This window comes from Procambarus clarkii, chromosome 44 (assembly GCF_040958095.1).
Source record: "Procambarus clarkii isolate CNS0578487 chromosome 44, FALCON_Pclarkii_2.0, whole genome shotgun sequence".
Lineage (NCBI taxonomy): Eukaryota > Metazoa > Arthropoda > Malacostraca > Decapoda > Cambaridae > Procambarus > Procambarus clarkii.
This window is the reverse complement of record NC_091193.1, coordinates 13,800,961-13,828,493: the sequence shown is the minus strand read 5'-3', so window position 1 is coordinate 13,828,493 and position 27,533 is coordinate 13,800,961. Positions and strand designations below refer to the sequence as shown.

General features: G+C 41.8%; 1 protein-coding gene across 1 annotated transcript in view; it reads right to left on the bottom strand.

Annotated features, from left to right (window-relative positions):
- Positions 1-26,082, bottom strand: part of LOC123745279 (DBH-like monooxygenase protein 1) — a 246,945-nt gene extending 220,863 nt beyond the window's left edge. Inside the window, exon 1 of the mRNA XM_069300656.1 lies at positions 25,446-26,082. The gene's annotated coding sequence lies outside the window, so the exon portion shown is untranslated. The remainder of the gene's footprint in view (positions 1-25,445) is intronic.
- Between the last annotated feature and the right edge of the window lie 1,451 nt (positions 26,083-27,533).

Below are 27,533 nucleotides of genomic sequence, written 5' to 3'. Positions count from 1 at the left end.
CATGGCCGAAACTACCCTCCATGCCCAGAGTTCGAACCCCGCCGAAATTGCTTGCAATACGTGGAGCGATAGCGTTACCGGAGAGCTAGCCTCTTCCCCCCCCCTCCCTCCCTCCTCCCCCTAGACTCTCATTTATCTAACATCTCCTTTAAAATCACCAATAAACCTCCCTCCCTAATCTTGCTGGTCTCATTAAAATCGTTCGTAAAGTTCCGTGTTGTAATATTGCGTCGGCTCCGTAGACTCCCGGCAAACTCCCTCTTTTCAAATAGGCAATTGTGGTGGCTATCTGTCCCCAGTCGCTTGCCTTCCCCCCTGTCCCAGAACCTCGCTCAGACATAATGGACCATTTGCGAGTTTCTTTTCAAGAACGGAGGTCAAGAAGAACGTCAGTGGAAGACGATGGTGATGACAATGGCAAGGGAAAAAAAAGGAGATGGGGGGGATAGAAAAGCGAAAAATAGAGGAGCATAGAATATGAAGAGGAGGAAGAAACGAAGGAGGCAAAGTTGGAAGGAGAAGAAGCTGTCAGGATAATCGATACATTCCATTCGGCACTTCCCCCCCCTTCCCTCCTCCTTCCCCCTTCCCCTTTGCGGTATGTTGTGTCCGTCCCTGGACACCATTGTTGTCCCATGTCCGATAGATTAGCAGCGGCAGCAACCCAGAATTGCCACGATAATGAGTCATTCGCTGGGCTTGGAGACTCTGGCGTCGTCCCTTAGGTAGCCACTGTCGCCTGTAACACCCAGGACCTCCCCCCCCCCCCCTTAGAGTTCACACCCAGGGAAGCCTTCTCCAAGAGGTCAGCCCAGATGACCTCCGGTTTATCTTGTATATTGATTAAAAATTCCTGGGTTAGTCTTAGTCAGCATAGTTTCAAGTATGTAATATTTCATGCAAGGAAATTAGACTCCAGATTCTTATGTGTAAACATCCCTGGATCTCCCCCTTTTGGCCAGGTCAGAGGTCAGTCACACACGTAATTAATAACTCCTCTCTTGAAGAGTGTATGGTGAATGTCAAACAAGCTTTTTGAAATATTTCTTGAGTGTTTGTACACTCTTGGTGGGTAGCAACAGCAGATCTCCCCCTCCCCCTGTGGGGGTTGTATATAGAGGGCCTGTAGGAACATAGGAGGCAGAGGGCGGTACACCGGGATCGAGAGCGGGGCTGTGAAGAACATCTCAGCCAGGGAGAGACAGAGGTCTTAAGGTAATGTGTGTGATCTCTGAGGTTTTGTTCCATGTCCAAATTTCTTAACTTTTTGCCAGTGTTAGGGTAGGATTTATAATTGGTGATTGACATAATTTTGGTTTCAATAAACTTACGTGAAATTTCCCGTCTGTGTCAATTGTTGAATCCTCTTAGCCTTTTGGATATAGTGGCTGACAACCATTTTCATAATTAATGACAGTCATAGAAAGTACTCTCCTAGTCAAGCAATGTTTCTTGCCTCGTTGCTTGATATAGTTTCAATGGTCAAAGGCAGATGGTGGCAGCGTATTTAATCCTTGTGTTAGCATTTCCTTATTGGCAGTGTACCTTTGGTTCCGGTGTAACCATCATATGTCAGCTCATAACAGTGTTATCAAGTGCAACCGATGAGGAAGTGTTACTCAGGATAGTTTAGTGTTCCATTATAGTGGTGTTCCATTATAGTGGTACATTTTAGGGTGGTGTTACCATTGGGCGGTGTTACACTGTCTCCCGATAGTTCCCTCTTGTACAAGTACAAGTACAAGTACAAGTACAAGCCACAGACCATGATGACTGAGCAACAGACCCTGATTGCATAGTAATAAGCTAATATCTTGCCGTAAGAGCAACAACAGTCGAGTTGGTCACTGTCCATGGAGTCGGTCCTAATCACAGACTGCCCCCAAAAATTGAGGTGTCTTCTGTCCATTATTATGCCTTTTATCTCCTTCATCAAACGGTGCAAGTTTACCACGAGTTTACCGCCAATTTCCTTGTAGCTTATTCAGAGCTTACCTAATGCTTACTTGTATTTTATTCGCAGTTTACCTGTTTACTTCCACTTAAAATGCAGCTTATTAGGAATTTACCAGTTTACCTCCACTTCAAGTGCAGCTTATTCGGAGTTTACCGTAAGTTTACAAAGCCAAGTTCGAGAAGTTTACTTGTAACTTACTCTTGTAAACATAAGGATTTCACTCTAGGAAAGAGTGAAAGCTTGCACTCTTTCGGCTCTCAGAAAGAGTTAAAGCGAGGCTTTCACTCGCAGTGAAAGAGGGGAAGGTGGTCAAGTAAAGAAGGTGAAGGCGATGAAGGGGAGTAAAGGGAAGTGAGGAATCCAAAGGGAAGTTAGGTGGGTACAGGGAAGGGAAGTAGATAAAGTAGAAGGGAGGTGAGGAAAACATGAACAACGGAAGAGGGAATATTGAGAGGTGAGAGAAAATATCAGGATTATAGGAAGAGTGCTACATAAAGCCTAAGGGGAAGGGGGGAAACGAGTAGAGGTAAGGGGAAGGGTGGTGAGGTGGAGGTGTAAGGGGTAAATAGAGATGAGGGAAATAGAAATAGAGATCCATTGACCACTAACCGATTGCAAAGAACGACCAAATTGATACGGAGCATTTAATTAGATGATATACCTGCGTTGTCGGGTGCTGAAGAGAGAGAGGGAGAGAGAGAGAGAGAGAGAGAGAGAGAGAGAGAGAGAGAGAGAGAGAGAGAGAGAGAGAGAGAGAGAGAGAGAGAGAGAGAGAGAGAGAGAGAGAGAGAGAGAGAAAGAGAGAGAGAGAGAGAGAGAGAGAGAGAGAGAGATTAATTCTGATCCGAGTAATCGTATAATCTACACCAGTATTTTGATTAGCACACAAGCCCAGCTCATCCTCCCCCCCATACGGCTCGACACCACACCTCGTTATCCTACGACCTGAGTAGGATAACTACTGCCTCCTGCTGCTCCCTAGCATCACCACCAACACGGTAACAACCAAAATTATCCTCACTACTACTATCATCTAGTGCCGCACTATCACATAGTGCCACACCCCAACGACCATCTAGTACGACGTCGCCACCATCATCTAGTATCACTTCACCATCATCGAACCACTATCATCTAATGCCACAACGCCATCGCCGTCACCATCAACATCCTCAGAACTATCAACACAACCACCACCACCACTATCAACATCACCAACGCCCCGACCACTCTCCCCTAGTGCCATAACACCACCATCGTTACAACCATCACTACCAGCATCACCATCCATTGGGCCACCGCCATCATCATCATCAGGGCTCGCCAGCACCATCACCCAGTGCCACACCATCATCATCTAGTGGTCCACCACCTGGCCCCCAGGTACACAGGTGGCGGGGGAAGGTTTAATGACCTAGTTGGACCCCGACGAGCTGGCAACCAACCACAACTGCCCAGTTAACCGCTGATGGTCAATTGGTTTATCGAGAATTAATTGCCCAATAGAGAGAAGGGCAATTTTCTGAAGAGAATAGGAGGATGAGAGCGAGCCAGATAGTGGATGTGAATGTGGGGGTAAAAATGAGAGAGAGAGAGAGAGAGAGAGAGAGAGAGAGAGAGAGAGAGAGAGAGAGAGAGAGAGAGAGAGAGAGAGAGAGAGAGAGAGAGAGAGAGAGAGAGAGAGAGAGAGCGTGGGAGGGGGATGTGAAGAAGAGGAAGAATTACACTTGTTCAAAAAGACAGTTTAACAAGGCAAATACAGCCACTAGTTTTGCAGTCTTCTAACAAAAGTTGAATATTTAGGAAAGTTGTTTGTCCTCCCATTTATCTTCTTATATTTATTAGTGTGTCGTTTTTCTCTAGAGAAAGGTTACAAAGGCAAGACTGCACCAGCCCCCATAAATTTCACCTTGTATCTCCAAATTCCATTAATTTTTCTTATCAACTTGTCTTGCTGCTTCATCTCATCTCATCAAGCAGTTCCCCTTATTTTTAACTCCGGCGTTCTTAAATAAACATTATATAAACATCCTACGTGGGACAGAAATAGTTTAGCACGTTTTCTTTCATCTAATGCATCTGTTCACCAAGCAGTAAATACATATCCAGCAGTTCCTCAATTGTGGTTGGGTTACAGCCAATATCTATTTAAAATGGTTTTGCAATTTGTTATTGAAGAAGATCTCTCTCAATTTGGTGTGAACTTTCTGACAAATGAACAAATCAAGCGTTAAATAATTCTTGACCACTTCTTACAGAATATTTATGCTGCGAAATTGGAAATTTCAAATCTTTAGATGTTTGCAGGCGATGAGTCACAATAACGTGGCTGAAGTAGTTTGACAACAATCTCAAAATCGACTTGAGAATGGTCCAGGACGGACCGAAACATCGTCGTCCCTTCACCTTCTAGTGTGTGGTCTGGTCAAACTTTAGATGTTTGACCTATACAGAATGTATTACAATCCTTTCGAGCTATTTTGTAAATGACACAGTTATCACTACGAGGGCTGTTTCTAATCATTTTTTGTCAATAATATTTTCGCAATTAAACACCACATGTACATCAAAAAAGTTTCGAGGCCTTGACAATATTTTCGAACCTAGAAAAATGTGTTATAAGCATAATACATTTTGGGGGACAAAATTTCTTAAAGCTGAGTTTGAATATAATGATAATAATTATGTATGTTGATTGTAATATATGTGGAAAGCATGTGGAAAATCTCTCTCCAGGTTCGAAGGCCACACACTGTGAGCTGGCCTCATCCAACTTTTTTACACATGAAGCAAGTTGTGTATAGAAGTGTCAAAGGCCCGTCTGAAATGTTGGTTGTGTTATGAAGCATGTTGGGTATAGAAGTATCATAGGTCCGTCTGAAATGTTGGTTGTGTTGTCCATAGACTTATTTCACGATATCACTAACTGAAATTTGCCAGTGCAGGCTACCCTGCATGACTAACCATCCTGTGTGATGGGGATTTTTTAGCATCACGTAGCTACCTTTTTGACACACTGTACTTCCCCTTCATATAGTCTAGGGCAGCTGCACAAATGCAGATGTACCTAAATGTGTTAATAAAAGAAATCGTTATAAAATTTTTCTGATAGAGAGGTGGAGCGGGAACGAGAAGAGTTCAGAGGCGGATGTTTGAATAGAGGGAAAGGAGAAGAGAAGAAAGGGAGGGGGGATGGTAGAGGAGAGAGGGATGGGGGTGGGATGTTAGAAGACAGGGAAGAGACAGAGAGGATAGGGGAGAAAGGTAGAGAGGCAAAGGAGGAAAGAGAAACCCAGGCCGAGCCGGATACCATCTCTAGTACCCCATACACGAGACTGAACTAAATGCCAGAATGTGTACAATACTCGTAACTACGGGCTCACCATAGCCCGTGCTGCTTGGAACTTTTTGTTCCGAGTAGCGAACCTTAAACAACAACAGTGTACAATACAATCAGATCAGCTTATCACCAGACAAGCCTAGACCTCCCAGGCCCGGGTTCGGGAAGATGAACTCTTGAAATCATGAACATGCAAACAATAGGTAATGCCTTTTGTTCCCTCTTCCCCTGCCCTCATTCCCCTCCTTCCCCGCCCACTATCATCTCACTTCTGAACGCCATTAACGACTCAACGTTTATCAATGTACCTCTTGGTTCATGGTGAGACACCATGAACTTTGGGTAGAAAAAAAATGTAAATCCACAATGATATGTCATAAACTCATCTGGGAAAATATGCAAATTTATTGAATCGAAAAGTTCGTGTACTTAAAGTTTTTTTTTATGTAAATACTAAACAGAATTCCATCCAAGTTTCATACTCGAGGAAAGAAAAATATTATAAGATATTATAGAAAACTATGATATACATATAATAATCTAAGCTAACGTATAGTAGCCTCGACAGACAAAATCAATATTATCCCATAGAGTTTGCTATAGTCTAGGCTATGGTGGACCTGACAGCTGAGTGGACAGCGCTCGGGATTCGTAGTCCTAAGGTTCCGGGTTGGATCCAAGGGGGAGGCGGAAACAGAAAACGGAAAAGTGGACATATTTTCTTTCACCCTGATGCACCTGTTCATCTAGCAGTAAATAGGTACCTGGGAGTTAGACAGCTGCTACGGGCTGTTTCCTGGGGATATGTAACAAGAAAGAAGTCTGGTCGAGGACCGGGCCCCGGGGACGCTAAGCCCCGAAATCATCTCAAGATAACATCTCAAGATTTCAACAATCCTGATGGCTGTCATGTTATTATTTCAATAAAGTTTTAATTAAAACATCTACTCTGGATTTATATAAATCAAAGTTAATGAAACATAAAGTAATCTTAGGCTAGCCTAGGCTAAGCATAATTTAGAGTTTAGTCATCCGAAATTAAAAAAAAAATGGAGAGTCGCTCTCTGCTATTTATGGGTAAAGTTTGTTCAAGAACATTTTCGTAACGCGCGCCGCGGAGCCTACTCGGAATGTAAATGTCCCTAGTTTAAATATTAACTAGGCCTACAAAATTAAGATTTATAAATGTACTGTTTGCTGAAGCGCTCAGATCAAGTCATCATGCGTCAAACTGCATTTTAAACTCAGTTTCAGGCAAATATTACATCAAATTGGGCAGTAATAGTTGTAAAGAACCTTCCTAAGTTGAATTTGAAGACTATCCTGCGAAAACACTGATCACCGAACACCACAATATCTCAAATCCAGTCAGCTGATTTGCCTTTAAGGCCAATCAGGGCCCTGTATGTGGGAACGGAGCCAGTGAGTTAACACACAGCATGTGGTAATGGGCCAATCAGAGAACGCCACGGTCGCCAAAAAAACAATCAACTTCACGGTTGGAAAACCAATCATCTTCAAGGGTAGCAAGGGCCGATCAGCGCACAGAATGTGGAAATAGACCAATCAGTGCACGGCATATGCTAAACGGCCAATCGGCACACGTCAAGGTAGATTATATAACAACAAAGGACGCACAACTCGCGAGATATGAACCAGCCAACACGACCGCCTGGACAAGGACTAAAAATGAGAGTAGTTCTACTCCTCTACGACTTGAGAGAGCTTGGTCCAACAGGCTGTTTGTTGCTTGGAGTGGCCCGCATCCCACAAATTCACCACAGCCCGGTTGGTCCGGCACGTCTTGAAGAAAACTATCTAGTTTTCTCTTGAAGATGCCTACGTTTGTTCTGGCAATATTTCTTATGTTCGCTATGAGTATGTTGAACAACCGCGGACCTCTGATATTTATACAGTGTTCTCTGATTGTGCCTATGGCACCCCCTGCTCTTCACTGGTTATATTTTGCATTTTCTTTCATATCGTTCACTCCAGTATGTTGTTGTTTTACTGTGTAGATTTGGGACTTCGCCCTCCCGTATTCCAAATTGTATTCTAGTGAGTATATTTGAAGAGCTTTGTATTCCAGTGAGTGCATTTGGAGAGCTTTGAGATGATCTCAATAATTTAGGTGCCTTATCGTGTCTATGTATGCCGTATATTTTCTCTGTATTTCCCCCCTATTTTACCAATCTTTCCCGTTCTGGAGTGGGAAGTGAGTATCGAGCAGAGCATATACGCTTGACCTCTGACACCAACATACATACACACATACGCGTGACCTCTGACACCAACACTGAGGGGTGAGGTCAGGTCATGCTGGGGGCAAGATGGACTCTGGAGACCTCACATTCCGGTCTGCCCATTGTATTAGACTCAAAGGTAGTGACCTTAGTCACGGTACAGCAGAACACGTTATTGTCAGGAAGACGAATACAAAGATGCTGGTAGAAGATTAGGAAGATTGGGAGATAAGGAAGATGTAGAATGAAATTTAAAATAGGAAAAAGGAAGGCGTAGAAAAAATTAAAATAAAGAAAGTATAGCAAAAATCGAAAAATTGTTGTACAACTCTTGTATGAAGAGTTAAGCAAGTTGTACAAGGAGTTTGGTAAAAGTAGGGACTAAGGAAGACGCAGAAGGAATTGGTAGAAGATGAAAGAGAGAGAAAGAAAAAGAGAAAGGGAGCGAGAGAGAGAGAGAGAGAGAGAGAGAGAGAGAGAGAGAGAGAGAGAGAGAGAGAGAGAGAGAGAGAGAGAGAGAGAGAGAGAGAGAGAGAAAGAGAGCGAGAGAGAGAGAGAGAGAGAGAGAGAGAGAGAGAGAGAGAGAGAGAGAGAGAGAGAGAGAGAGAGAGAGAGAGAGAGAGAGAGAGAGAGAGAGAGAGAGAGAATTAATCCAGATTTCAATGAAGAAAAACATGATCGGGACTAAAATCAAGAAATTTAAATGCCCAAGAATAATTATTAATCAAATTAAATTAGATTTAACCGAGTGAAAAAAACAGAAGCAGATAATTCTACTAATTTTGTCAAGTCATTTTCGTGGTGGGCGTGGCAGTCCGTAGAGCAGGTTGGACTTAGCAGGCCGTAGAGCAGGTTGGACTTAGCAGGCTGTAGAGCAGGCTGGACGTGGGACGCAGGAAAAGGGGTAGATGCGGTAGGTCTTAAAACAGGGTGAGTGTGGCAGGCCGAAAACGGGGGTAGGGGGGGGGGGACAGACAGACAGAAACACCGGAACGTTCCACATCGCAGTCAAAATATTGAGCAGAGAGCGTGAGTTGTAAATCAATGATCAAAGGAACGTTGTCTGTTAAGCCAGATTCGTTGGACGTTTTATGAGTACCGAGGTAGAAAATGTAGCCGGAGTTCGGAGGGGGGACAGAGCAAGAGTGAGGGAGGGAAGGAAAGAGAGAGAGAGAGAGAGAGAGAGAGAGAGAGAGAGAGAGAGAGAGAGAGAGAGAGAGAGAGAGAGAGAGAGAGAGAGAGAGAGAGAGAGAGAGAGAGAGAGAGAGAGAGAGAGAGAGAGAGAGAGAGAGAGTGAGTGAGTGAGTGAGTGAGTGAGTGAGTGAGTGAGTGAGTGAGTGAGTGAGTGAGTAAGAAGGGAGATACAATTGTCCATGGCCTCGGGTTAGGTTAGGTTATAGGTTCCGTTTTGAGGCAATGGGGGTGGGAGGGGGGAGGGGGTGAGGTGGTCTCATTAGGCCTACTGTCGAGGCAGCTGGCAAGTATTTACTGAGAGCGCGCGTGAGAGAGTGAGGACGGGTTCCGGGGAGGTAAAGAGTGTGGAGTAATTATTGTGAGTTGTGTAAGGAGGGGGACTTGAAGTGTGTGCAGGTGAGGACGGGGGAGCGAGAGAGAGACGATATAAGTGAGAGAGTACTCACCTAGTTGTGTTTGCAGGGGGGGGGGGGGGTTGAGCTTCGGCTTGTTGGTCCCTCCATAAGGGGGAAAAGAGAGGGAAGTATGTAAGATGACAATGTGTAAATATGTGGGAAAGTGTGTTTACCAATCAGTGACAAAGGGGGAGCAAGTTCTAGGGCTCTATGCCCCGTCGCACACGCCCTCTACGCCTGGCGCGCTAATTACACCTCTCTCCACATTAACGTTTTCATCATACTTTTTCTTACAGCTATGGAGGGAATTCGTTTTAAGTATGGATCCACTTGCAGACGACCCTTACATGGAAGGAGAACTTCCTTTACATCGATTCAATTGCGTGTAGAGCTTCCACTAACATCACCTTGTCTTACCTCATTTTAATTTTAAATAGGCTTCCTTTAGTCCACTTTGTCTATTCCCACTCAAGATCTTGTATGTAGTTATCATATCCCCCCTCTGATTCTTCTCTCTGAGGTTGTGAAAGTTAAGTCTCTCAACCTGGCCCTATAGCAACGGCCTTCCAAATTTTGTAATGAACTAGATGCAAATCTCTGAACTTTTATCCAGTTTCTGTTTACATTTAACAAAATTGTGAATTGCGTGTTGGTTTTGCACACTCAAGTAATGGTCTCACGCAGTCGGTGTGTATGGACTTGAAAGCCTCTTTGTTTAGATTGTTAAATTACGTTCTTATGTTTGCTGATTTCCCATTTGCTGCTGTTATTCTGATCACATGAACTTCTGATGTTAATGATGGGATTATGTCTACTCTCAGGGATTGTTTTCTCTTATGGTTTCTTGTAATTGCCTTCCCCCTTATGGTTTAGTTAAATATTAGTTAAATATTGAGCTAAATATTAACTAAATAAATAGTTAAATAAAATTATGTCATTATCAGAGAGAGAGTGAGAGAGAGAGAGAGAGAGAGAGAGAGAGAGAGAGAGAGAGAGAGAGAGAGAGAGAGAGAGAGAGAGAGAGAGAGAGAGAGAGAGAGAGAGAGAGAGAGAAAGAGAGAGAGAGAGAGAGAGAGAGAGAGAGAGAGAGAGAGAGAGAGAGAGAGAGAGAGAGAGAGAGAGAGAGAGAGAGAGAGAGAGAGAGAGAGAGAGAGAGAGAGAGAGAAGAGAGAGAGAGAGAGAGAGAGAGAGAGAGAGAGAGAGAGAGAGAGAGAGAGAGAGAGAGAGAGAGAGAGAGAGAGAGAGAGAGAGAGAGAGAGAGAGAGAGAGGTGAGAGAAAAGGTGAGAAGAGAAGCAGACCTCTCAAGGAAACTGCCATAAAATGAGGGTTAAAATATTACATAGGAGTGAGCTTCCCGCTGTGGCCTAATGGAGGTGGGTTATGAAGGTACCTCCATCTCGGCTTCTCAGAGCCCACCCTTCCTTCTCCACGCTTCCTTCTTTGTACCTCTTCCTCCTCCACGCTTCCTTCCTTGTACCTCGTCCTTCCTCTTTCCTGTATTTTGTAATTCATTCCTTTTTTAATTTTGTCTCTTAATTGTTTGACTTTCTCTCTTCTGTTGCACTACAACACTACGATTGTTGCACTCCTTTCCCACTCCTCTTCCATCTCTCTCACATATCACAATCATCTCACTACCCCGCTCCTTTTCTCCTCACCAAACCATATTTTCTTCGCAATTTACCACATGACAATTCCCCGTTCCGTTCTCACCACTTCTCTTATTACCGTCATTATAACTACCTCAAGCTATTAGTGGAATACATCCGTATTTGCCATGATTTGATACAGCAGTAACTTGCATATTCATCCCAAGCCTTTCTTAATTATGTCGTTCACTCAACAACAAAAATATTTGCAAGTGCTTCATTGAATCCAAACTGAGATCAGTCTTTCACCAGTAAGTATGTTATTAGAAGCTGTTCACTTAAAAGATATCAGTATTATCCTTGAACCGAACAGGAAGGAAGGACAAGATTTGGAGAGACGTATGTGTGTCTGTCACAGATTGGAGTCTGTCACAGATTGGAGTCTGTCACAGATTGACAGATTATGTGGCGTCTGTCACAGATTGACAGATTGAGTGAAGTCTGTCACAGATTGTGTGGAGTCTGTCACAGATTATGTGGAGTCTGTCACACATTATCTGGAGTCTGTCACAGATTGACAGATTATGTGGAGTCTTTCACAGATTGAGAGATTGTGTGGAGTCTGTCAGAGATTGTGTGGAGTCTGTCACAGAGTAACAGATTATGTGGAGTCTGTCACAGAGTGACAGATTATGTGGAGTCTGTCACAGATTGACAGATTGTGTGGAGTCTGTCACAGATTGACAGATTGTGTGGAGTCTGTCACAGATTGACAGATTGTGTGGAGTCTGTCGCAGATTGACAGATTGTTTGGAGTCTGTCACAGAATGATGTCTAATTCATCTGTGCAAAAGTACATGTATCATCTTCCTCTACTCAGGCACTATTGATAAATGATTTAAACTCAGAGTTCGGGCTTAGACGGAGTTCCTTCGCTTATCTTAGTTATATATATATTCCTCATAACTCCCTTGTGAGGTCTTGGGCTTTCTCGCCGTTACGTCTGAAAGATTGATTTCAACTCGCTTGTAGTGAGTGTTCCTTTCACACAGGCAACACGGAGCTTGACCAATGTAGTGATCGCTTAGTCGTTTAGAGCACCGTGTTGGATCGAGTAGGGTCTAAGATCTGAGTACATTGTCACCCATGAACGTCATCGCTGTTCTCGAATGAAGCCCAACCCGATCCAACCTAACCTAACCTAACCTAACCTAACCTAACCTAACCTAACCTAACCTAACCTGACCTAACCTAACCTAGCTTAACCTAACCACGAGAGAAAACGTTGTGTTTCATATATGGAATCCATAAGGTGTGATGTTACTCTGACGCCATGACTTTATTCTGGTTCAGGATTTACCTGGTTTCATACTGGCTGAATTTGTGACTGGAGGGAGGAGGGAATTATCAGGGGGAAAAGCGCCAAGTCATTTCGACTCTATAGCACTTGGAAGGGGTCCGGATAAGGATTTGGGATGGGACGGGGAGAAGACAAGTGGTGTCCAATCTCTTGGATGGTCGGGGATTGAACGCTGACCTGCACGAAGCGAGACCGTCGCTGTACCGTCCATTCCAGGTGGTTGGGTTGGGCATGAAGGACTGGAACATATATATAATGCAGTTGGATTGTCTTAAGTTTGAAAAGTTTCATTTTTTTTATTATTATTGGCACTAGCCGTGTGTGTGTACTTGCCTAGTTGTGCTTGCGGGGGTTGAGCTTTAGTTCTTTGGTCCCGCCTCTCAATAGTCAATCTACTGGTGTACACATTCCTGAGCCTCTCGAGATCTATCATATCTACATTTGAAACTGTGTATGGAGTCAGCCTCCACCGCATCACTTCCTAGTGCATTCCATTTACTAACTACTCTCACACTGAAAACGTTATTTCGAATGTCTCTGTGGTTCATTTGGGTACTCAGCTTCCACCTGTGTCCCCTTGTGCGTGTACCACCGGTGTTAAATAATCCATCCTTGTCTACCCTGTAAATTCCCCTGAAAATTTTGTATGTGGTGATCATGTCTCCCAGAGCTCTTCTGTCTTCCAGCAATGTGAGGTGCATTTCACGCAGCCTTTCCTCGTAACTCATGCCTCTTAGTTCTGGGACTAGCCTAGTGGCATACATCTGAACTTTTTTCTGCTTCGTCTTGTGCTTGAGAAGAGACGGGCTCCATGCTGGGGCCGCATACTCCAGAACTGACCTTACATACGTGGTATAAAATGTTCCTTACAATGTTCCTGAAAGATTCCTCACACAGGTTTCTGAAGGCAGTTCTGATGTTAGCCAGCCTCGCATACGCAGCCAATGTTATTCTTTTGATGTTGGCTTCAGGAGACAGGTTTGGCGTGATACTAATTCCTACATCTTTCTCTCTGTCCGTTTCGTGAAGGACTTCATCTCCCATTCGGTATCCAGTGTCTGGCCTTCTATTTCCTACACTTGGTTTCATTACCTTACATTTACTTGGGTTGAACTTTAGAAGCCATTTGTTGGACCATTCCTTCAGCTTGTCTAGGTCATCTTGTAGCCTCCTAATATCTTCCTCTGTTTTAATCCCCCTCATAATTTTTGCATCAGCAAACAATGAGAGGAACGAGTCTATTCCCTCTGGGCGATCATGTGTGCGTGTGTGTGTGTGTGTTTACATATATAATATAAATAGGGGGAAGGGAAAGAGGGCGCTCTAGTAAAAGTGTTCTACTCTCATAAGACACTCCACTAGGGGGTAAATAGAAAAGGCCTAATATGGACGGAACAGATCTAACGATATTCAAATAATAACATTGTATCTGGATTTTTCGAGGGGCAGCGACCAGTCCGTCCTCTCCCGTGTTCATAACGTTATTAACCTGAAGTACTAAATTACCCGAACCTAACCGAATAGGGTAATTTAGTCCCGTTTTCCAGAAATAGAAAACGAGACATCCGTCAATTTTGCGAGCTGCTGCGATGTTTAGAACTACAGTTTTTGGCATTAAGGGATTAATATTCGTCAAAGGTATCAACAAAAATTATATTTTCTATCTATACAGAGATTTTTAAGACCTAATTCAGATTAAAAATAGGCCTATTGGTAAATGGAATATTTATGAAGCTGAAGTTCAGAATGGCGAGAAGTATCCTAAAACTCCTGAATTTAAAAATAAGAAAGTAATTTAAGTAATTGAAAAGCTAGTAATTTAAAAATATGAAAGTTAGCTTAGGCCTATATAAGAATGTGGACCGTTAGGCAATTTTTTAATAAAATTTGCTTTGAGCAGTAGGCCTATTGCCTTGCACTGTCCACCTGGCCTTCGCAGGTTTCTTCTGTTCTTAATACAAATAATGGAATTAGTTATTAAATAATATTGTAAATATTAGATTACAATAATATGACAAATAGCTAATAATAATAATAATACTAACTAAAACAATAATAATTAACAATTATAGCAATGAATGCCCCATCGAGGAAACGGTCATAAAATACATTAAATGTATAAAAATGTGATTATTTTTTACTTAAAAGATAATTAGTTTCATTGTTCCAAACAGCCTCCACCAACACCTATACCACCAAAACCTTTGCTTCCGTAAAGGTTCCACATCTTTTGTCAAGCGATGAATTAAAGAGGTTTCGAATTCACAACGAAGCTATTACAGTTTTCCATTTGAAAACGGTAAAAATATTTGTATCTAAGTTATTGAATATCTTATGGTGCTCTAGAGACTTATTGTCGTTTAAACCTAAATTAAACTGCCTAACTGGTTTAATTAAGAACTCTAAATAGAACACGTGTGTGTTGTAAAAAGGCATACAGGATGGAGATCAGTAGATGGGCAGTGAGTACGGGCTCACCATAGCCCGTGCTACTTGGAAATTTTTGTTCCAGGTAGCTAATCTACAACAACATGGGCATACTCAAGTACAACACAACTATTGTGAGGTACAACACCTCACAGGTGTTGAGGCGCGTAGAGTCTCACACTGGCCGCAGATGTTCAAAGACCACAGATGTTCAAAGTTTTGGTGCCTCAAGTGAGAGGACAGTTCCAATTACTAGGGTGAAGGGCTAAGCCAGTATGAATATAGAGGACACTTCACGCAGGGAGAGGATTCCCTTAATAAGAATGGTGCCAGTTTCATGAACTAATCCATTTGGTTTGCATAATCTCATATTAGTTTGTTGGCCGACGGAGTGCGAGGATTGGGCACTCCCTGAGCCTCCCAGAGCTCTCCCCCACGAAAGATGAAACCACAATTGCTTTGTGGTTTTCCATAGAGCGTTTTAATTAAAAAATAACGCTTGACTCTCCATTAATTAAGTAGAAGACTATTCTATAGCTCAACATTTTCATATCCGCCGATACCATAGGACTTTTAATAGGCCAGCGACGTGGACTCTCCTGACAGTCTGAAAAGTAACGAAGCAACAATGTTGGAATGCACAGAGAAAAAGGAACACAGCTGGATGTACAGAGAGAGAGAGAGAGAGAGAGAGAGAGAGAGAGAGAGAGAGAGAGAGAGAGAGAGAGAGAGAGAGAGAGAGAGAGAGAGAGAGAGAGAGAGAGAGAGAAACTGAGAAGGAGGAAACAAGGAGCCAGAGCAGGGAAACACAGATGACAATCTCAGCCACCAACCAAACACCTGTGTGTGTGTGTGTGTGTGTGTGTGTGTGTGTGTGTGTGTGTGTGTGTGTGTGTGTGTGTGTACTCACCTAGTTGTGCTTGCGGGGGTTGAGCTCTGGCTCTTTGGTCCCGCCTCTCAACCGTCAATCAACAGGTGCACAGATTCCTGAGCCTATTGGGCTCTATCATATCTACACTTGAAACTGTGTATGAAGTCAGCCTCAACAAAGTGTGTGTGTGTGTGTGTGTGTGTGTGTGTGTGTGTGTGTGTGTGTGTGTGTGTGTGTGTGTGTGTGTGTGTGTGTGTGTGCTGTGCAAATTGGTGACTAATTATTTGGATCGATCATGGTTGTAAAAACCATGGTTGGTCAAATGGTTGTAAAAACCTTCTGATTTTCCTCATTTGCAGCTTTCAAATAATTATAATAATATTATCAACGTATATAATTATATGGAAAATAATGGCAATGACAAAATAAATGTAATAAGAATAATAGAATAATAATGAAAATAATAATAATGATAACACAATAGCAGTAATAAAACTACCCAGATGTGTGATCCCAGTCTGTGTAGTAGAGGGAGACTAAATAAAAAAACACAGCTGTCACACAAAAGGATAAGGGTAAATCCCTCCCACTCCCCATGGGGTGTCAGTTGGGGGTAGCCTAGTTGGGGGTAGCCTAGTTGGGGGGTGCTGATGTCGAGTAACCGACCCTGTTGTGGGGGTATTGGCTAGGGTGAGGCTGTTGGCTGAGAGGATAGGCTGGCCATGGGCTGTTCCCCTCGCCTCTCCCCTCATGTGCTCTAGGCAAGGGGGGGTTGGGTTGCGAAGCCACTATTCTTTCCCCCCTCTCCTTCCCCACCCGATATGCTGCAAGCTGGAGTTGGTGTGTAAGGGAGGGGCGTGTGAATAGGGGTGGGATGAGGAATGGCCTACCCTGTTCAACCCCCTCCCCCCTACAACACAAACACCCACGGGGGTTCCTAAACTGGTAATCCAGCTTTGTATGGGACTGGTGTTGTGGTGTGAAGGATTTACTCACCCGGATTTCTAGTTCTGCCGTATACTATTGTGAATTTACTACACGCCATGACTGAATCTCCATTCCCCCTCCCCCGGGTCGTGAGCTTGTAGGAAAAACACACCACTATGCTTATTACAATCCCACGATAATTATAAATACGGAGGCACAAAAATTACACACACACCGTTCATCTACGATGTACACCTTTTGTGGGCTATGTATCCTCCCTCTCTCCGTGTATCATCACCTGTAATTAACACTTCTGTACCGATTCCCGTTACACGGGACCTGCGAGCATATTTATCTTGGTTTAATTTCTGAACACACTGTAGTAGCCGGCTACATACTCACTAATTATCACACTGATGAACTAAGAGCCTCCGGCTTCCAATTTGCATACAAAACTGGGCACTCTCCGACGCCGGCCAGCTTCTTGATAATAGAAGCTAGACTATTCATTTTGCCGGTGTACGAGACAATTTAGTTCTTCCTCAGCTTTTCTTCTTAAAAAAAAAAAATATACAATTGTAAACAAAAGTCTTGGCCTGGAATATGTGTACGATGGGCAATTTGCTGGCCATTACTATGTGAATATATATATATATATATATATATATATATATATATATATATATATATATATATATATATATATATATATATATATATATATATATATATATATCGCCGAGAGACTTTTGTTGCTATACTTCTTTTATTATTATTTTAATAATGTCGATCATGGAACTTAAAAGATTGTGTTTTTAAACATTAATTTTCATATTTGTTATTATTTCTGTTATTTTTTGACCGTTCAAACGCTCGCTGCACACCTGTGGACCCTTCGCGACAAGTTGAAAAAAATCTGGTCTAAATTGCGTAGCTGCACTTTTATCGTGAACAATTATTTAACCAACCTTACCTTACCTTGCCAAGGTCAGTTAATTCTTGTATAATTTTCATAAAATTGTGAACTAGGTTAATGAATGAACGTAAGCTAGTAAAATCGCAATTAAAACTGCACGCATGCCTCTGATCATTATTTTCAGATCTAATATTGTTTTTTTTTCTTGTTCAGCTTAGGCAGTGGCACAGTCAATATTATTAGCTTTATATCCCACAGCAATGACCAGTACATGAAAAATACAGGTCCTGTATTTTGTATACCTGTGTGTTTGTATACTTTTGGTCCTGGCAAAATACGGTGTAACATTTTTCTAATTAAGTTAACCATACCTCTGTTTACAAGGGGTAAACCTTCTATTATCAAGAATAGTTTAAATGTCTGAAAATAGCTCCTAACTTTGCTTTCTACTGACCTAGTAAGAGATTCTACCCCCTTGTTCTGAAAAAATCCCATATCTTTCATATTCTATAACTAGGACGGAAAGCAAAACTATCGACTAACTTCAGTCGATATTCCATGTTGGCGTGGAAAGCCATCAGTTTTAGATTTTAGTTTTTTCAAGAATAGCAACCAATCCTTTAACTTTCTCAGTAGATAGTTTTATCTGGCTTAGCAGCTCCAAAGTCCTAGCCTTCTTAACATCGTAAGAAATTCACCGTTTGTATAATAGTTCTGTCCCTATATCACGCCAATCTGTCCTCAGGGAGGAAATACGCTCATGGGAATGGATTGAATACTACTTAATTGCCGCTATTACCTACTCTCTATCCATGGTTAGGTTAAGGTTATTTTAGGTTAAGGTTTGGTTAGCTTAGGTTCCATTAAATTTGGTTACGTTATTACGGTGTATTATTGACGATAAGGTGATGTATGGAAAAAAAATTATTTGGTGTACCCGAGAATCACGTTTACAGGCAACCAAATTCTTAAAAAAAAAAAACTTTTCAGCAAAGTATTTTCATATTTTAAACCAAAGATTTATAATAGAATAAAGTGATAACTTGAGAATATTCTCCGTTTAGGGGGAAGATTCACTTGCCACTTTACATGTAGACTATTACTGGAACCGTAATATGCTTTTGGACCATCACAAATAACTAGATAACTATCCAGATGGTTAGAGGGAAAGGGGGGGGGTTCTCATGGTAATGGATTTGTTCTGAGGACGGGCTACACACACACACACACACACACACACACACACACACACACACACACACACACACACACACACACACACACACACACACACACTACGTATTTAATTAACCTGCGCGTCGCCCAACAACTAAAACATTACGGCCTTTATTTTCCTACATTTTCCAGCTGCTTGACTGTGTTTCATTAAGTCTCGTTTTTTTTTAAAGTATCTTTCGTCGGCTGTACACAATCGTGCAAATTACTGTACCTCAACACGTCGTCCGCGTCTCCCTTTAATACGAGACAAAGTTAATGGAAATCTTATTATGAATTCTATTTCTAGGTCGAAACAAGCATTAGTAACCGGTTGCTCATGGCAACCGGTTACTCTGAGTCGGTCTGGGGGAGGGAGTCAATGATAATAAAAAGGGGAATGAGTGGTAAAAGGTATTTTATGTTGGTCGTTACTATATAAGAGCCGGGCAAAATACCTGAACTAGCAGCAATATGTACAAGTGAAGAAAGAGAAGCTTGAGTCAACAAGTCTAGCCTAACTAGATCTAAGTGACAAGGCATACAAGTCGTAGGTAAATAGAAGAGGTAAGGACAAATAAATCCCCCAGGATTTGTCGGAACATTTTGCTAGGTTCTATAAAAAGACATTAAAAGTAGAGATTAAATCTATTAAACCTGCTTTACCCCCTCAACAAACCTGTTCAATATATCATTAAAGTCGGGCAGTTTACCAGAATCGAAGGGTAACAAATGTAGAGGATATATATATTTTTTTTTTATGTATATACTCTATATCATTTTCCTGTAGTTATTGTCTAATTGAGTTTAATGTCAAGTTAGTGAAGTTTAGTAATTTATTATGCACCACATACTCATACCGTAGGCGGTGGTAGAAAGGTTTAAGAAGCATTTAATGGGTTCAAGAACTGTACCCCACAGTTCACTTAGCTGAGCAAGTCTTGTGAAGCTAATTACAATTTTTTTAACACACACACACACACACACTTTTTTTTTTTATTAATACATGAGGTACATATGCATTAGTGCAGCTACCCTAGACTATATGAAGTGGAGTACAGTGTGTCAAAAAAGCTAACTAGCTGATGCTAAAAAATCCCCATCACACAGGATGGTTAGTCATACAGAGGCATGTGATAAGCAGTCTGCACTGGCAGACTCCGGATGCATTTTGAGGATATCATCAACACAAGATTGAATAAGGTAGCAGTGGTAATAAAAGTCCCCATCTCGCAGGATGGTTAGTCATACAGGGCCATATGTTTAGTAGCCTGCACTGGCAAATTTTGGGTACACTGTGAGGATAACTTCAAGAATAAGAGAGTGATGTAGTGCGGGAGATCGTGCCGTAGTTTCTTTTAATGATTCCGAGGATCAATGTACCCACGGCCTGGTCCCTGGTTGATGGTCTGATCAACCAGGCTGCTCGCCGCCTGACGTATGAATCACAGTCTGGATGATCAGGTCTTCTTTGAAGGTGTTTTCGAGTTCTCTTTTGAACATTGTGAGAGGTCCGCCAGTTATGTCCCCTGTGTTGAAAAGTCTTGGGTCTTTTATGTTGATTGAGTTCTCTCTCAGTGTACCTATTGCACCTCTGCTTTTTCAACAAGGCTATTTTGCATATCCTGCCATGTCTTCTGGTCTCGTGTGGTGTTATTTTCGTGTGCAGATTTGGAACCAGTCCTTCTAGTATTTTCCAAGTTTATTAAGCATCTCTTCCGCCTGTGCTCTAAGGAATACAGATTTAAATTTTTTAAGCAGGTCCAATAATTTAGATGTTTCAAAGAGTGGATTCTAGCAGTAAAAGATCTTTGCATCATTTATTAGATGCAAAGATACCTAGATTAGCAATTTCTCCAGCTTTGAATGGTGCTGTAAGTGTGCAACATTTTCCACTCTAAACATGATACCTGCTTTCTAACAACCGCTCAATTAGCATAACATTAATTGTGGAGAAATATCTTTCAGTAATGGATCTCTGAAGAGCGCTCATGTCTTACAAATATATTGTATATAAAAATAATTGGAGTGAGCAAAAACTGGTATAAAATATGATATAGCTTACCACGACTTTGGCAAGGAATTCCACGCTGAAAGATTAGCATTCATCCCTAGTAAAGTTGACGTCATCGAATTCTAAATTAGAAACATACAACTTTAAACGATTGAAGACTAAGTGAACACTGAGTGAACACTGAGTGAACACTGAGTGAACTTTGAGTGAACACGGGGTTAAATGAAATCTGAATGAGGAAAGCATACGAGTGCGAGTCACCTAGCGTTCGGTCTTCGGACCTCAACTAATCACAGAACACTATACAAATTTTAAGAATATATATCAATATAAATACACTTGTAGATGATAAATTAACAGAAACATTATAAATGCAAAGGGAAAACAGCAGCTGCCTTTGACTGGGTGAGGTACCTTAGTAGTAGAGCTGAGTAGAGTTTTAAGCTCTGGGTATCTCAGACTCCATCACGCAGCTACTTAGAGACTAACTTATATCAAGCAACAAGTTCATTTCCATCTTAAGCATACACCACTTAAGGATGACCTGCACCCTCCCAAGGTAGCGAACCGTCCCAGAAGACGTATCTCTAGTTCTGACCAGGTCTTATGTATTGTAGAAGGCCAACTTCATGGACAACTAGCAGCCAGCAGACACAACACAAGTCGCTCAACCACCACCATACTGGTTGTGCCATTCTGATGATGATCACTCTCTCAGTAATCAGTCATTCTTAGGCCGGCTCGTGTTTGGGATTCGTTCACTCAACATATAAATAGATGCCAAATCGTCAACCGACTATGTAAGGCTCTGCCACACAACTGGTTCCAGCTTCATGTTACGAACATGACCGTAACTTAGCACTTGGGAAAGACTTTCAATGATCTGATGTAAAAGAAAGTGAGAGAGAGAGAGGGAAAAATACAGAGAGAAAGAGATGGGGAAGGGCGAGAAAGTTAGAACATGAAAGTGCTATACAGTTGATGTAATTTATATTTTAATCCTTAGCAACATCAACAGTTCCTGAAACATTACTTCACGTTCACTCGCCCTCTCTGACGATCTTTTTGAACGCAAACAAGCAAAACATATACTAAACAGGCTTCATTAAACAGCTGGGGTACTGCCAGCAGTCGAACGCTCTCACCATTTTTGAAGCTCAGTATACACTACGCCGGCTCTCAGGATGGGTGCAAAATATGCACAGAAAACGAGCAAGCACAGTTTACACTCTTTAAGTATCGACTGTCACACACACACACACACACACACACACACACACACACACACACACACACACACACACACACACACACACACACACACACACACACACACACACACCTCACACACACACACACACACACACACACACACACACACACACACACACACACACACACACACACACACACACCTCACACACACACACACACACACACACACACACACACACACACACACACACACACACACACACACACACACACACACACACACACACACACACGCTCACATGATGTAAAATTAATGAGGCGAGTTTACAGATGAGGATTGTATGATTCTTCGAGAGAACTTGAACAAGTTACAAAGATAGTCGGAGAAATGGCTACTGGAGTTTAATACGAACAAGTGTAAAGTGATGGAAATGGGAATAGGAGACATTTGACCAATGGGACAGTCCACAATGAATGGAAACTACCTTCCTGTAACAACCCGAGAAAAAAAACATCGAAATGGATATAACATTGAAAATATCTTCGGAGGCTCATATAAATAGGATAACGTCAGCAGCATACTCTTCGCTAGCAAAAGTTAGAACATCATTCAGGAACCTAAATAAGGAGGCATTTACATCATTGGGTTATGAAGAGGGATAATGAACTAAAGTTGGCGCTAGAAAAAATGAGAGGAGAGACATGATAAAGATGTACAAAATACTCAGGAAGGGAAACAGTGGAAATACAGAAAATTTTCACAATAACAACTGAAGAAAGGGGGCGTGGGTGGAAGCTAGAGACTCAGATGAGTCAGAGAGATGTTAGGAAGTTTTCATTTTGTGAAGAGTAATGGGGAAATGAAATTATTCAAAGGAACAGGTTGTAGAAGCAAACGCCATTCATAATTTTAAATGAAGATATGATAGGGAAATAGGCCATGGGTCAATACTTTACACAACCGGCGGCTAGAAAGGCAAGGTCCAAGAGATTGATTGTTGCCGCCGAAGGTGGCTAGTTTATTGTGCACCCCATACTCATCCTGTGAGCGGTAGCGCAAAAAACATTACAGAGGACACAACAGGTCTTTATCAGACCTCATCTTAGATTATTACATAAACAATTTCATCTATCCTTCACACCTTATAGTTAAAATGTCAGCTAGTTACAGAGAAAGTGCTATTTCAAGAGCTATATATTTACAGTAAGTATTTACATTAATGGTAGGTCTTATTGCTAATACATAATAGTCCAAGAGATAATGCTCGATCCTGCAGGCGCGCACAGGTGAACGCGCACTCTGTAAATTTACGTGAGACCAATTTTAAAGTAAATCGCCCCTTCGTGAAGCCCCATATAAAAAATCAGACTAGGAAAGTCGAAAAGGTTCAGAAGTTTGCAGCGAAGCTCGTCCCAGAATTATGAGGGATGACGTATGAAGAAGCACTGGAGGAACTAAACCTGACGACACTAGAAAAGCGGGGAAAGAGAGAAAACATGACAGCGACGTATAAAATACTTAAGGGGGAGTGTCAGTAGAATAAGAGGAAATGTTCTCAACTCCACTAGTGAGGTCTCAAGAGTGAGCTACCTTGCCTTACCTTACCTGGCTAACGTAACTAATGGAGTTTCGCAGAGTTCAGTCCTTGGACCTATCCTGTTTCTGATATATATATATATATATATATATATATATATATATATATATATATATATATATATATATATATATATGTATATATATATATATATATATATATATATATATATATATATATATATATATGTATATATATATATATATATATATATATATATATATATATATATATATATATATATATATATATAAACAAAATTGTCCCAAAGGGAATAGGCTGGCTCCTCACAATGTTTGCTGATGCGAAAATTACGAAGAGGATTAAAACAGAGGAAGATAGAAAGAGGCTACAAGAAGACCTGGACAAACTGAAGGAATGGTCCAAAAAATGGCTACTAGTAAAGCAATGAAGCTAGGTGGAGGGAGCAAGCAAGACACAAGGTACCAAATGGGAGACGAAACCCTCCTAGAAATGGACAGAGAGAAAGATCTAGGAGTTAATACCACACCGAGGCTGTCTCTTGAAGTTTACGTAAAAAGGATATCATCAGCAGAGTATGCGAGGCTGGCTAACATCAGACCTGCCCTTAGAAATTTGTGTAAGGAGTCATTTAGAACTTTGTATACCACATATGTCAGACCAATCCTGGAGTATGCGGCTCCAGCATGGACACTATACCATGTCAGGCACAGGACGAAGTTGGAGAGGATTCAAATGTATGCCACTAGACTAGTTCCAGAACTAGAGTGTATGAGTTACGAGGAAAGACTGTGTGAACGGTACCTCACGTAGCTGGAACACAGAAGAATTAAATTCATTTGGGGAGACATGATTACCACATACAAAATTCTCAGGAGTAATTGACAGGGTAAATAAAGACATTATTTAACACGGGTAGTACTCGCACAAAGGGGATACAGGTGGAAACTAATTACCCAAATGAGCCACAAAGACATTAAAAAAATCAATCTCTGAGTAGTTAATACAGGAATGCATCAGGAAGTGATGTTGTGGAGGCCGACTCCATGCACAGTTTGAAATGTAGATATGATAGAGCCCAATAGGTTCAGGAACCAATACACCAGCTGATTGACAGTTGAGAGGTGGGATCAAAGAACGAAAACTCAACCCCCTGCGAACACAATTAGTTGAATATAATCATGTGAGTACAAACACACAGGTCCTCGTAGACGAGTGGACAGCACCATGGGATCGTAGTCTTGAAAGCTCGAGTTCGATTCTTGGTCGAGGCAGAAACAAATGGGCCAAGATTCTATCACCTGATGGCCCTGTTCATACCAAGTAGTAAACAGGTACCTGGGAGATAGACAGCTGTATCCTGATATGATAGAAGAAAATGAGGTCGGGAGTCAGTAAATTAGACAACCCGACGGTTGGAAAAGGTGAACACCACCTTAATTAATAATAGCAACGCGAACCAGAGTTGTGAATAATACTGAATACAGCAACCAGAGGATAACGTTAAGGCAGTCATATCATAGGTTATCCCACAATTACTTATTCACATCGTTTTGAATTATCATGAAACAAAATATCCTTAAACTCTAAAATAATGATAATAAAAGTAAATACACAGTCGCCGTAAAGTACCTACTAATATATTAGTGGTTATATCAAGGTTAATAACAATGTTCAAAAAGAAAAAATATATATATGCATAGCTTATTGTATATTACAATGCATTTATATATGGTACGGCAATGCAATGATTTTGTATAAAGCCGCTAATCAACATGCAGCGATGTATTCAGAGAAAAAGAAAAGTAACCCCTCGGTATAGAAGTTGATGCTAACTAAATTGCTGCTCGTCTCGACATAGGGAGAATGAAGAGACAGAAAACGAAGGAGAAAATTGAGATAGAGAGAGAGAGAGAGAGAGAGAGAGAGAGAGAGAGAGAGAGAGAGAGAGAGAGAGAGAGAGACTCAGAACGAAGAGAGAGAGTAAGAGAATAGAGAGAAACGGAGAATAAAGAGAGATGCAAAGAAAATGTCAACTCACACACTCTCTAACCCTGCCAAATGCATTGACACAATGATTTTATCCCCATCCCCCCCCCCCCACAAAAAAAAAACACTTCACCCATCAACTATAATCAAAGTGCTCTCAACCCAGGGATCACGCGAATATTAAAGTACTAACAGTAAACACTACCACATACCTGACTGTGAGGGCCTCTGAAGAGACTAGGTGTATACTCCACTGAATGTTGATCAGATCATCTCTGGTTTACTCCGAGTACCATACGGTTAATTTAACCAAATATCATCACGCACTATATTTCGGTTTTGCTGTATTTCTTAAGTGGTAATTTTTTGTTTTATCCAATGTGATGACATATATATATTTCCGTTGTGAAAAGCCACGATTATTAATTTGATATAAAGGCTCAGGAATGCGTGAATTGTTTGCTTTTGATAATTTTATTTACATCACTAATATTTACTTGGGCTTGCGTCCTTGGCACGTGGGAGATAAGTCAGAACATACACAATGCCAAGTACTACACTTGCAATATAACAGCGAACTTCATCACAAGGAAAAACTTTCCTACGTTTGCACTTCGCCACCACTCTCGTTATTAAGTATTTACACTAAAGAAAGACAAACGAAAGAAAGATAAGTAAACTTCACAAAGTGTTTCACTCTACACCACACACTTGTTTTATTACGTGTTGTCTAACGCAAAATAATATACCAGCGGAAAATCTGGTGAAGAGAGTGAAGTTCACGGCCGTCACTAGACCACAAGAGGAGCTGAGCGGCGTACCGCCACGCGCGACAGTCAGCCACACACTGACCCTCAAGTTCCCTTAACACTACTGCTGACCCACGCCCCGGGCCCACCACAATACCCCCCCCACATATTACTTCCCACCCACCACCACCACGCACTCCCACCCACCACCACGCACTCCCACCCATCTCCCATCTCAGTTCTCATCCTCCTCAATCTACTTGGTACTCCCCCACTTCAGCAACCCTCTAAATTCTTCCACCTATTTTCCCTCCACACCGCTTCATTGCTATGTACGTCTTCCCACAGCCTGTCCTCGTAAACATTGAATAAAATGCTCGTCAATACAGCAAGCAGCCTCTTTCCCCCCAACCTGTTTATGAACGATAAACATTTTATACTTGTCTCACAACTTACTACATGTGAACTTGACGAGTGCTCTCTCTCTCTCTCTGTGTCTCTCTCTCTCTCTCTCTCTCTCTCTCTCTCTCTCTCTCTCTCTCTCTCTCTCTCTCTCTCTCTCTCTCTCTCTCTCTCTCTCTCTCTCTCTCTCTCTCTCCCTCTCCTCTGTCTCTCTCTCTCTCTGTCTCTCTGTCTCTCTGTCTCTCTCTCTCTCTCTCTCTCTCTCTCTCTCTCTCTCTCTCTCTCTCTCTCTCTCTCTCTCTCTCTCTCTCTCTCTCTCTCTCTCTCTCTCTCTCTCTCTCTCTCTCTCTCTCTCTCTCTCTCTCTCTCTCTCTCTCTCTCTCCCCATGTTTCCATCGCCCCTCGATCAATGCTTCGCCTAAGTATTGTCTTCCGGCATGGCGCCTTCTTTTGGTCATTACTTCACCCAAGTAAATACAAATAATTACCAACAGAACTAAGGCACCTAAACTATTATAGACCTAATTATAAGCAAACTTATAATGAATATTAATTACTATGCAAGAAAATATACATTTGGGTTACGAATACCAGCTCAAGGCCTCACTAAGTCACTGCACCCTACAACACATGTCTTTTGACGTTCAGTCATCTGAACTGGTCGATGCAGCGCCGGCCTCGCTTCCTGCAGGTCAGTGTTCGATCCCCAATGGTCCGAGTGGATGGTCATCATTTTGTGGTGTACATGGCTGTTTCGTCAGGAAGACATGACCTCTGACTCCTGTTATCAGACTACGAAACTTTGTCTTGCCAAAGCTCATGGTAAGCCTTACCGTACTAGTTTTTTCCTGGATCACGACCCGACAATCGGTTAACAACCAAGTACCCAATTACTTACGATCAACGGTTAAGAATTGATGCCCAGTCAGTCTTCCCTGGTCAGAACTCGAATCCAGACCAAATCGAGTGTGTTACCACCACGCCAAAAGCTCTTCCATGCGCTATATATAACCATTCTGGCTTAGCTTCTTCGTAATTTCCTTTCTTTAACTAATGTTGAAGTAAATTTAAAAAAAAATAACACCACCAATTTTACCACCTGATAACTCCACCACAGCCTCAAACTCTTACTTTATACGAGGGCGTCCT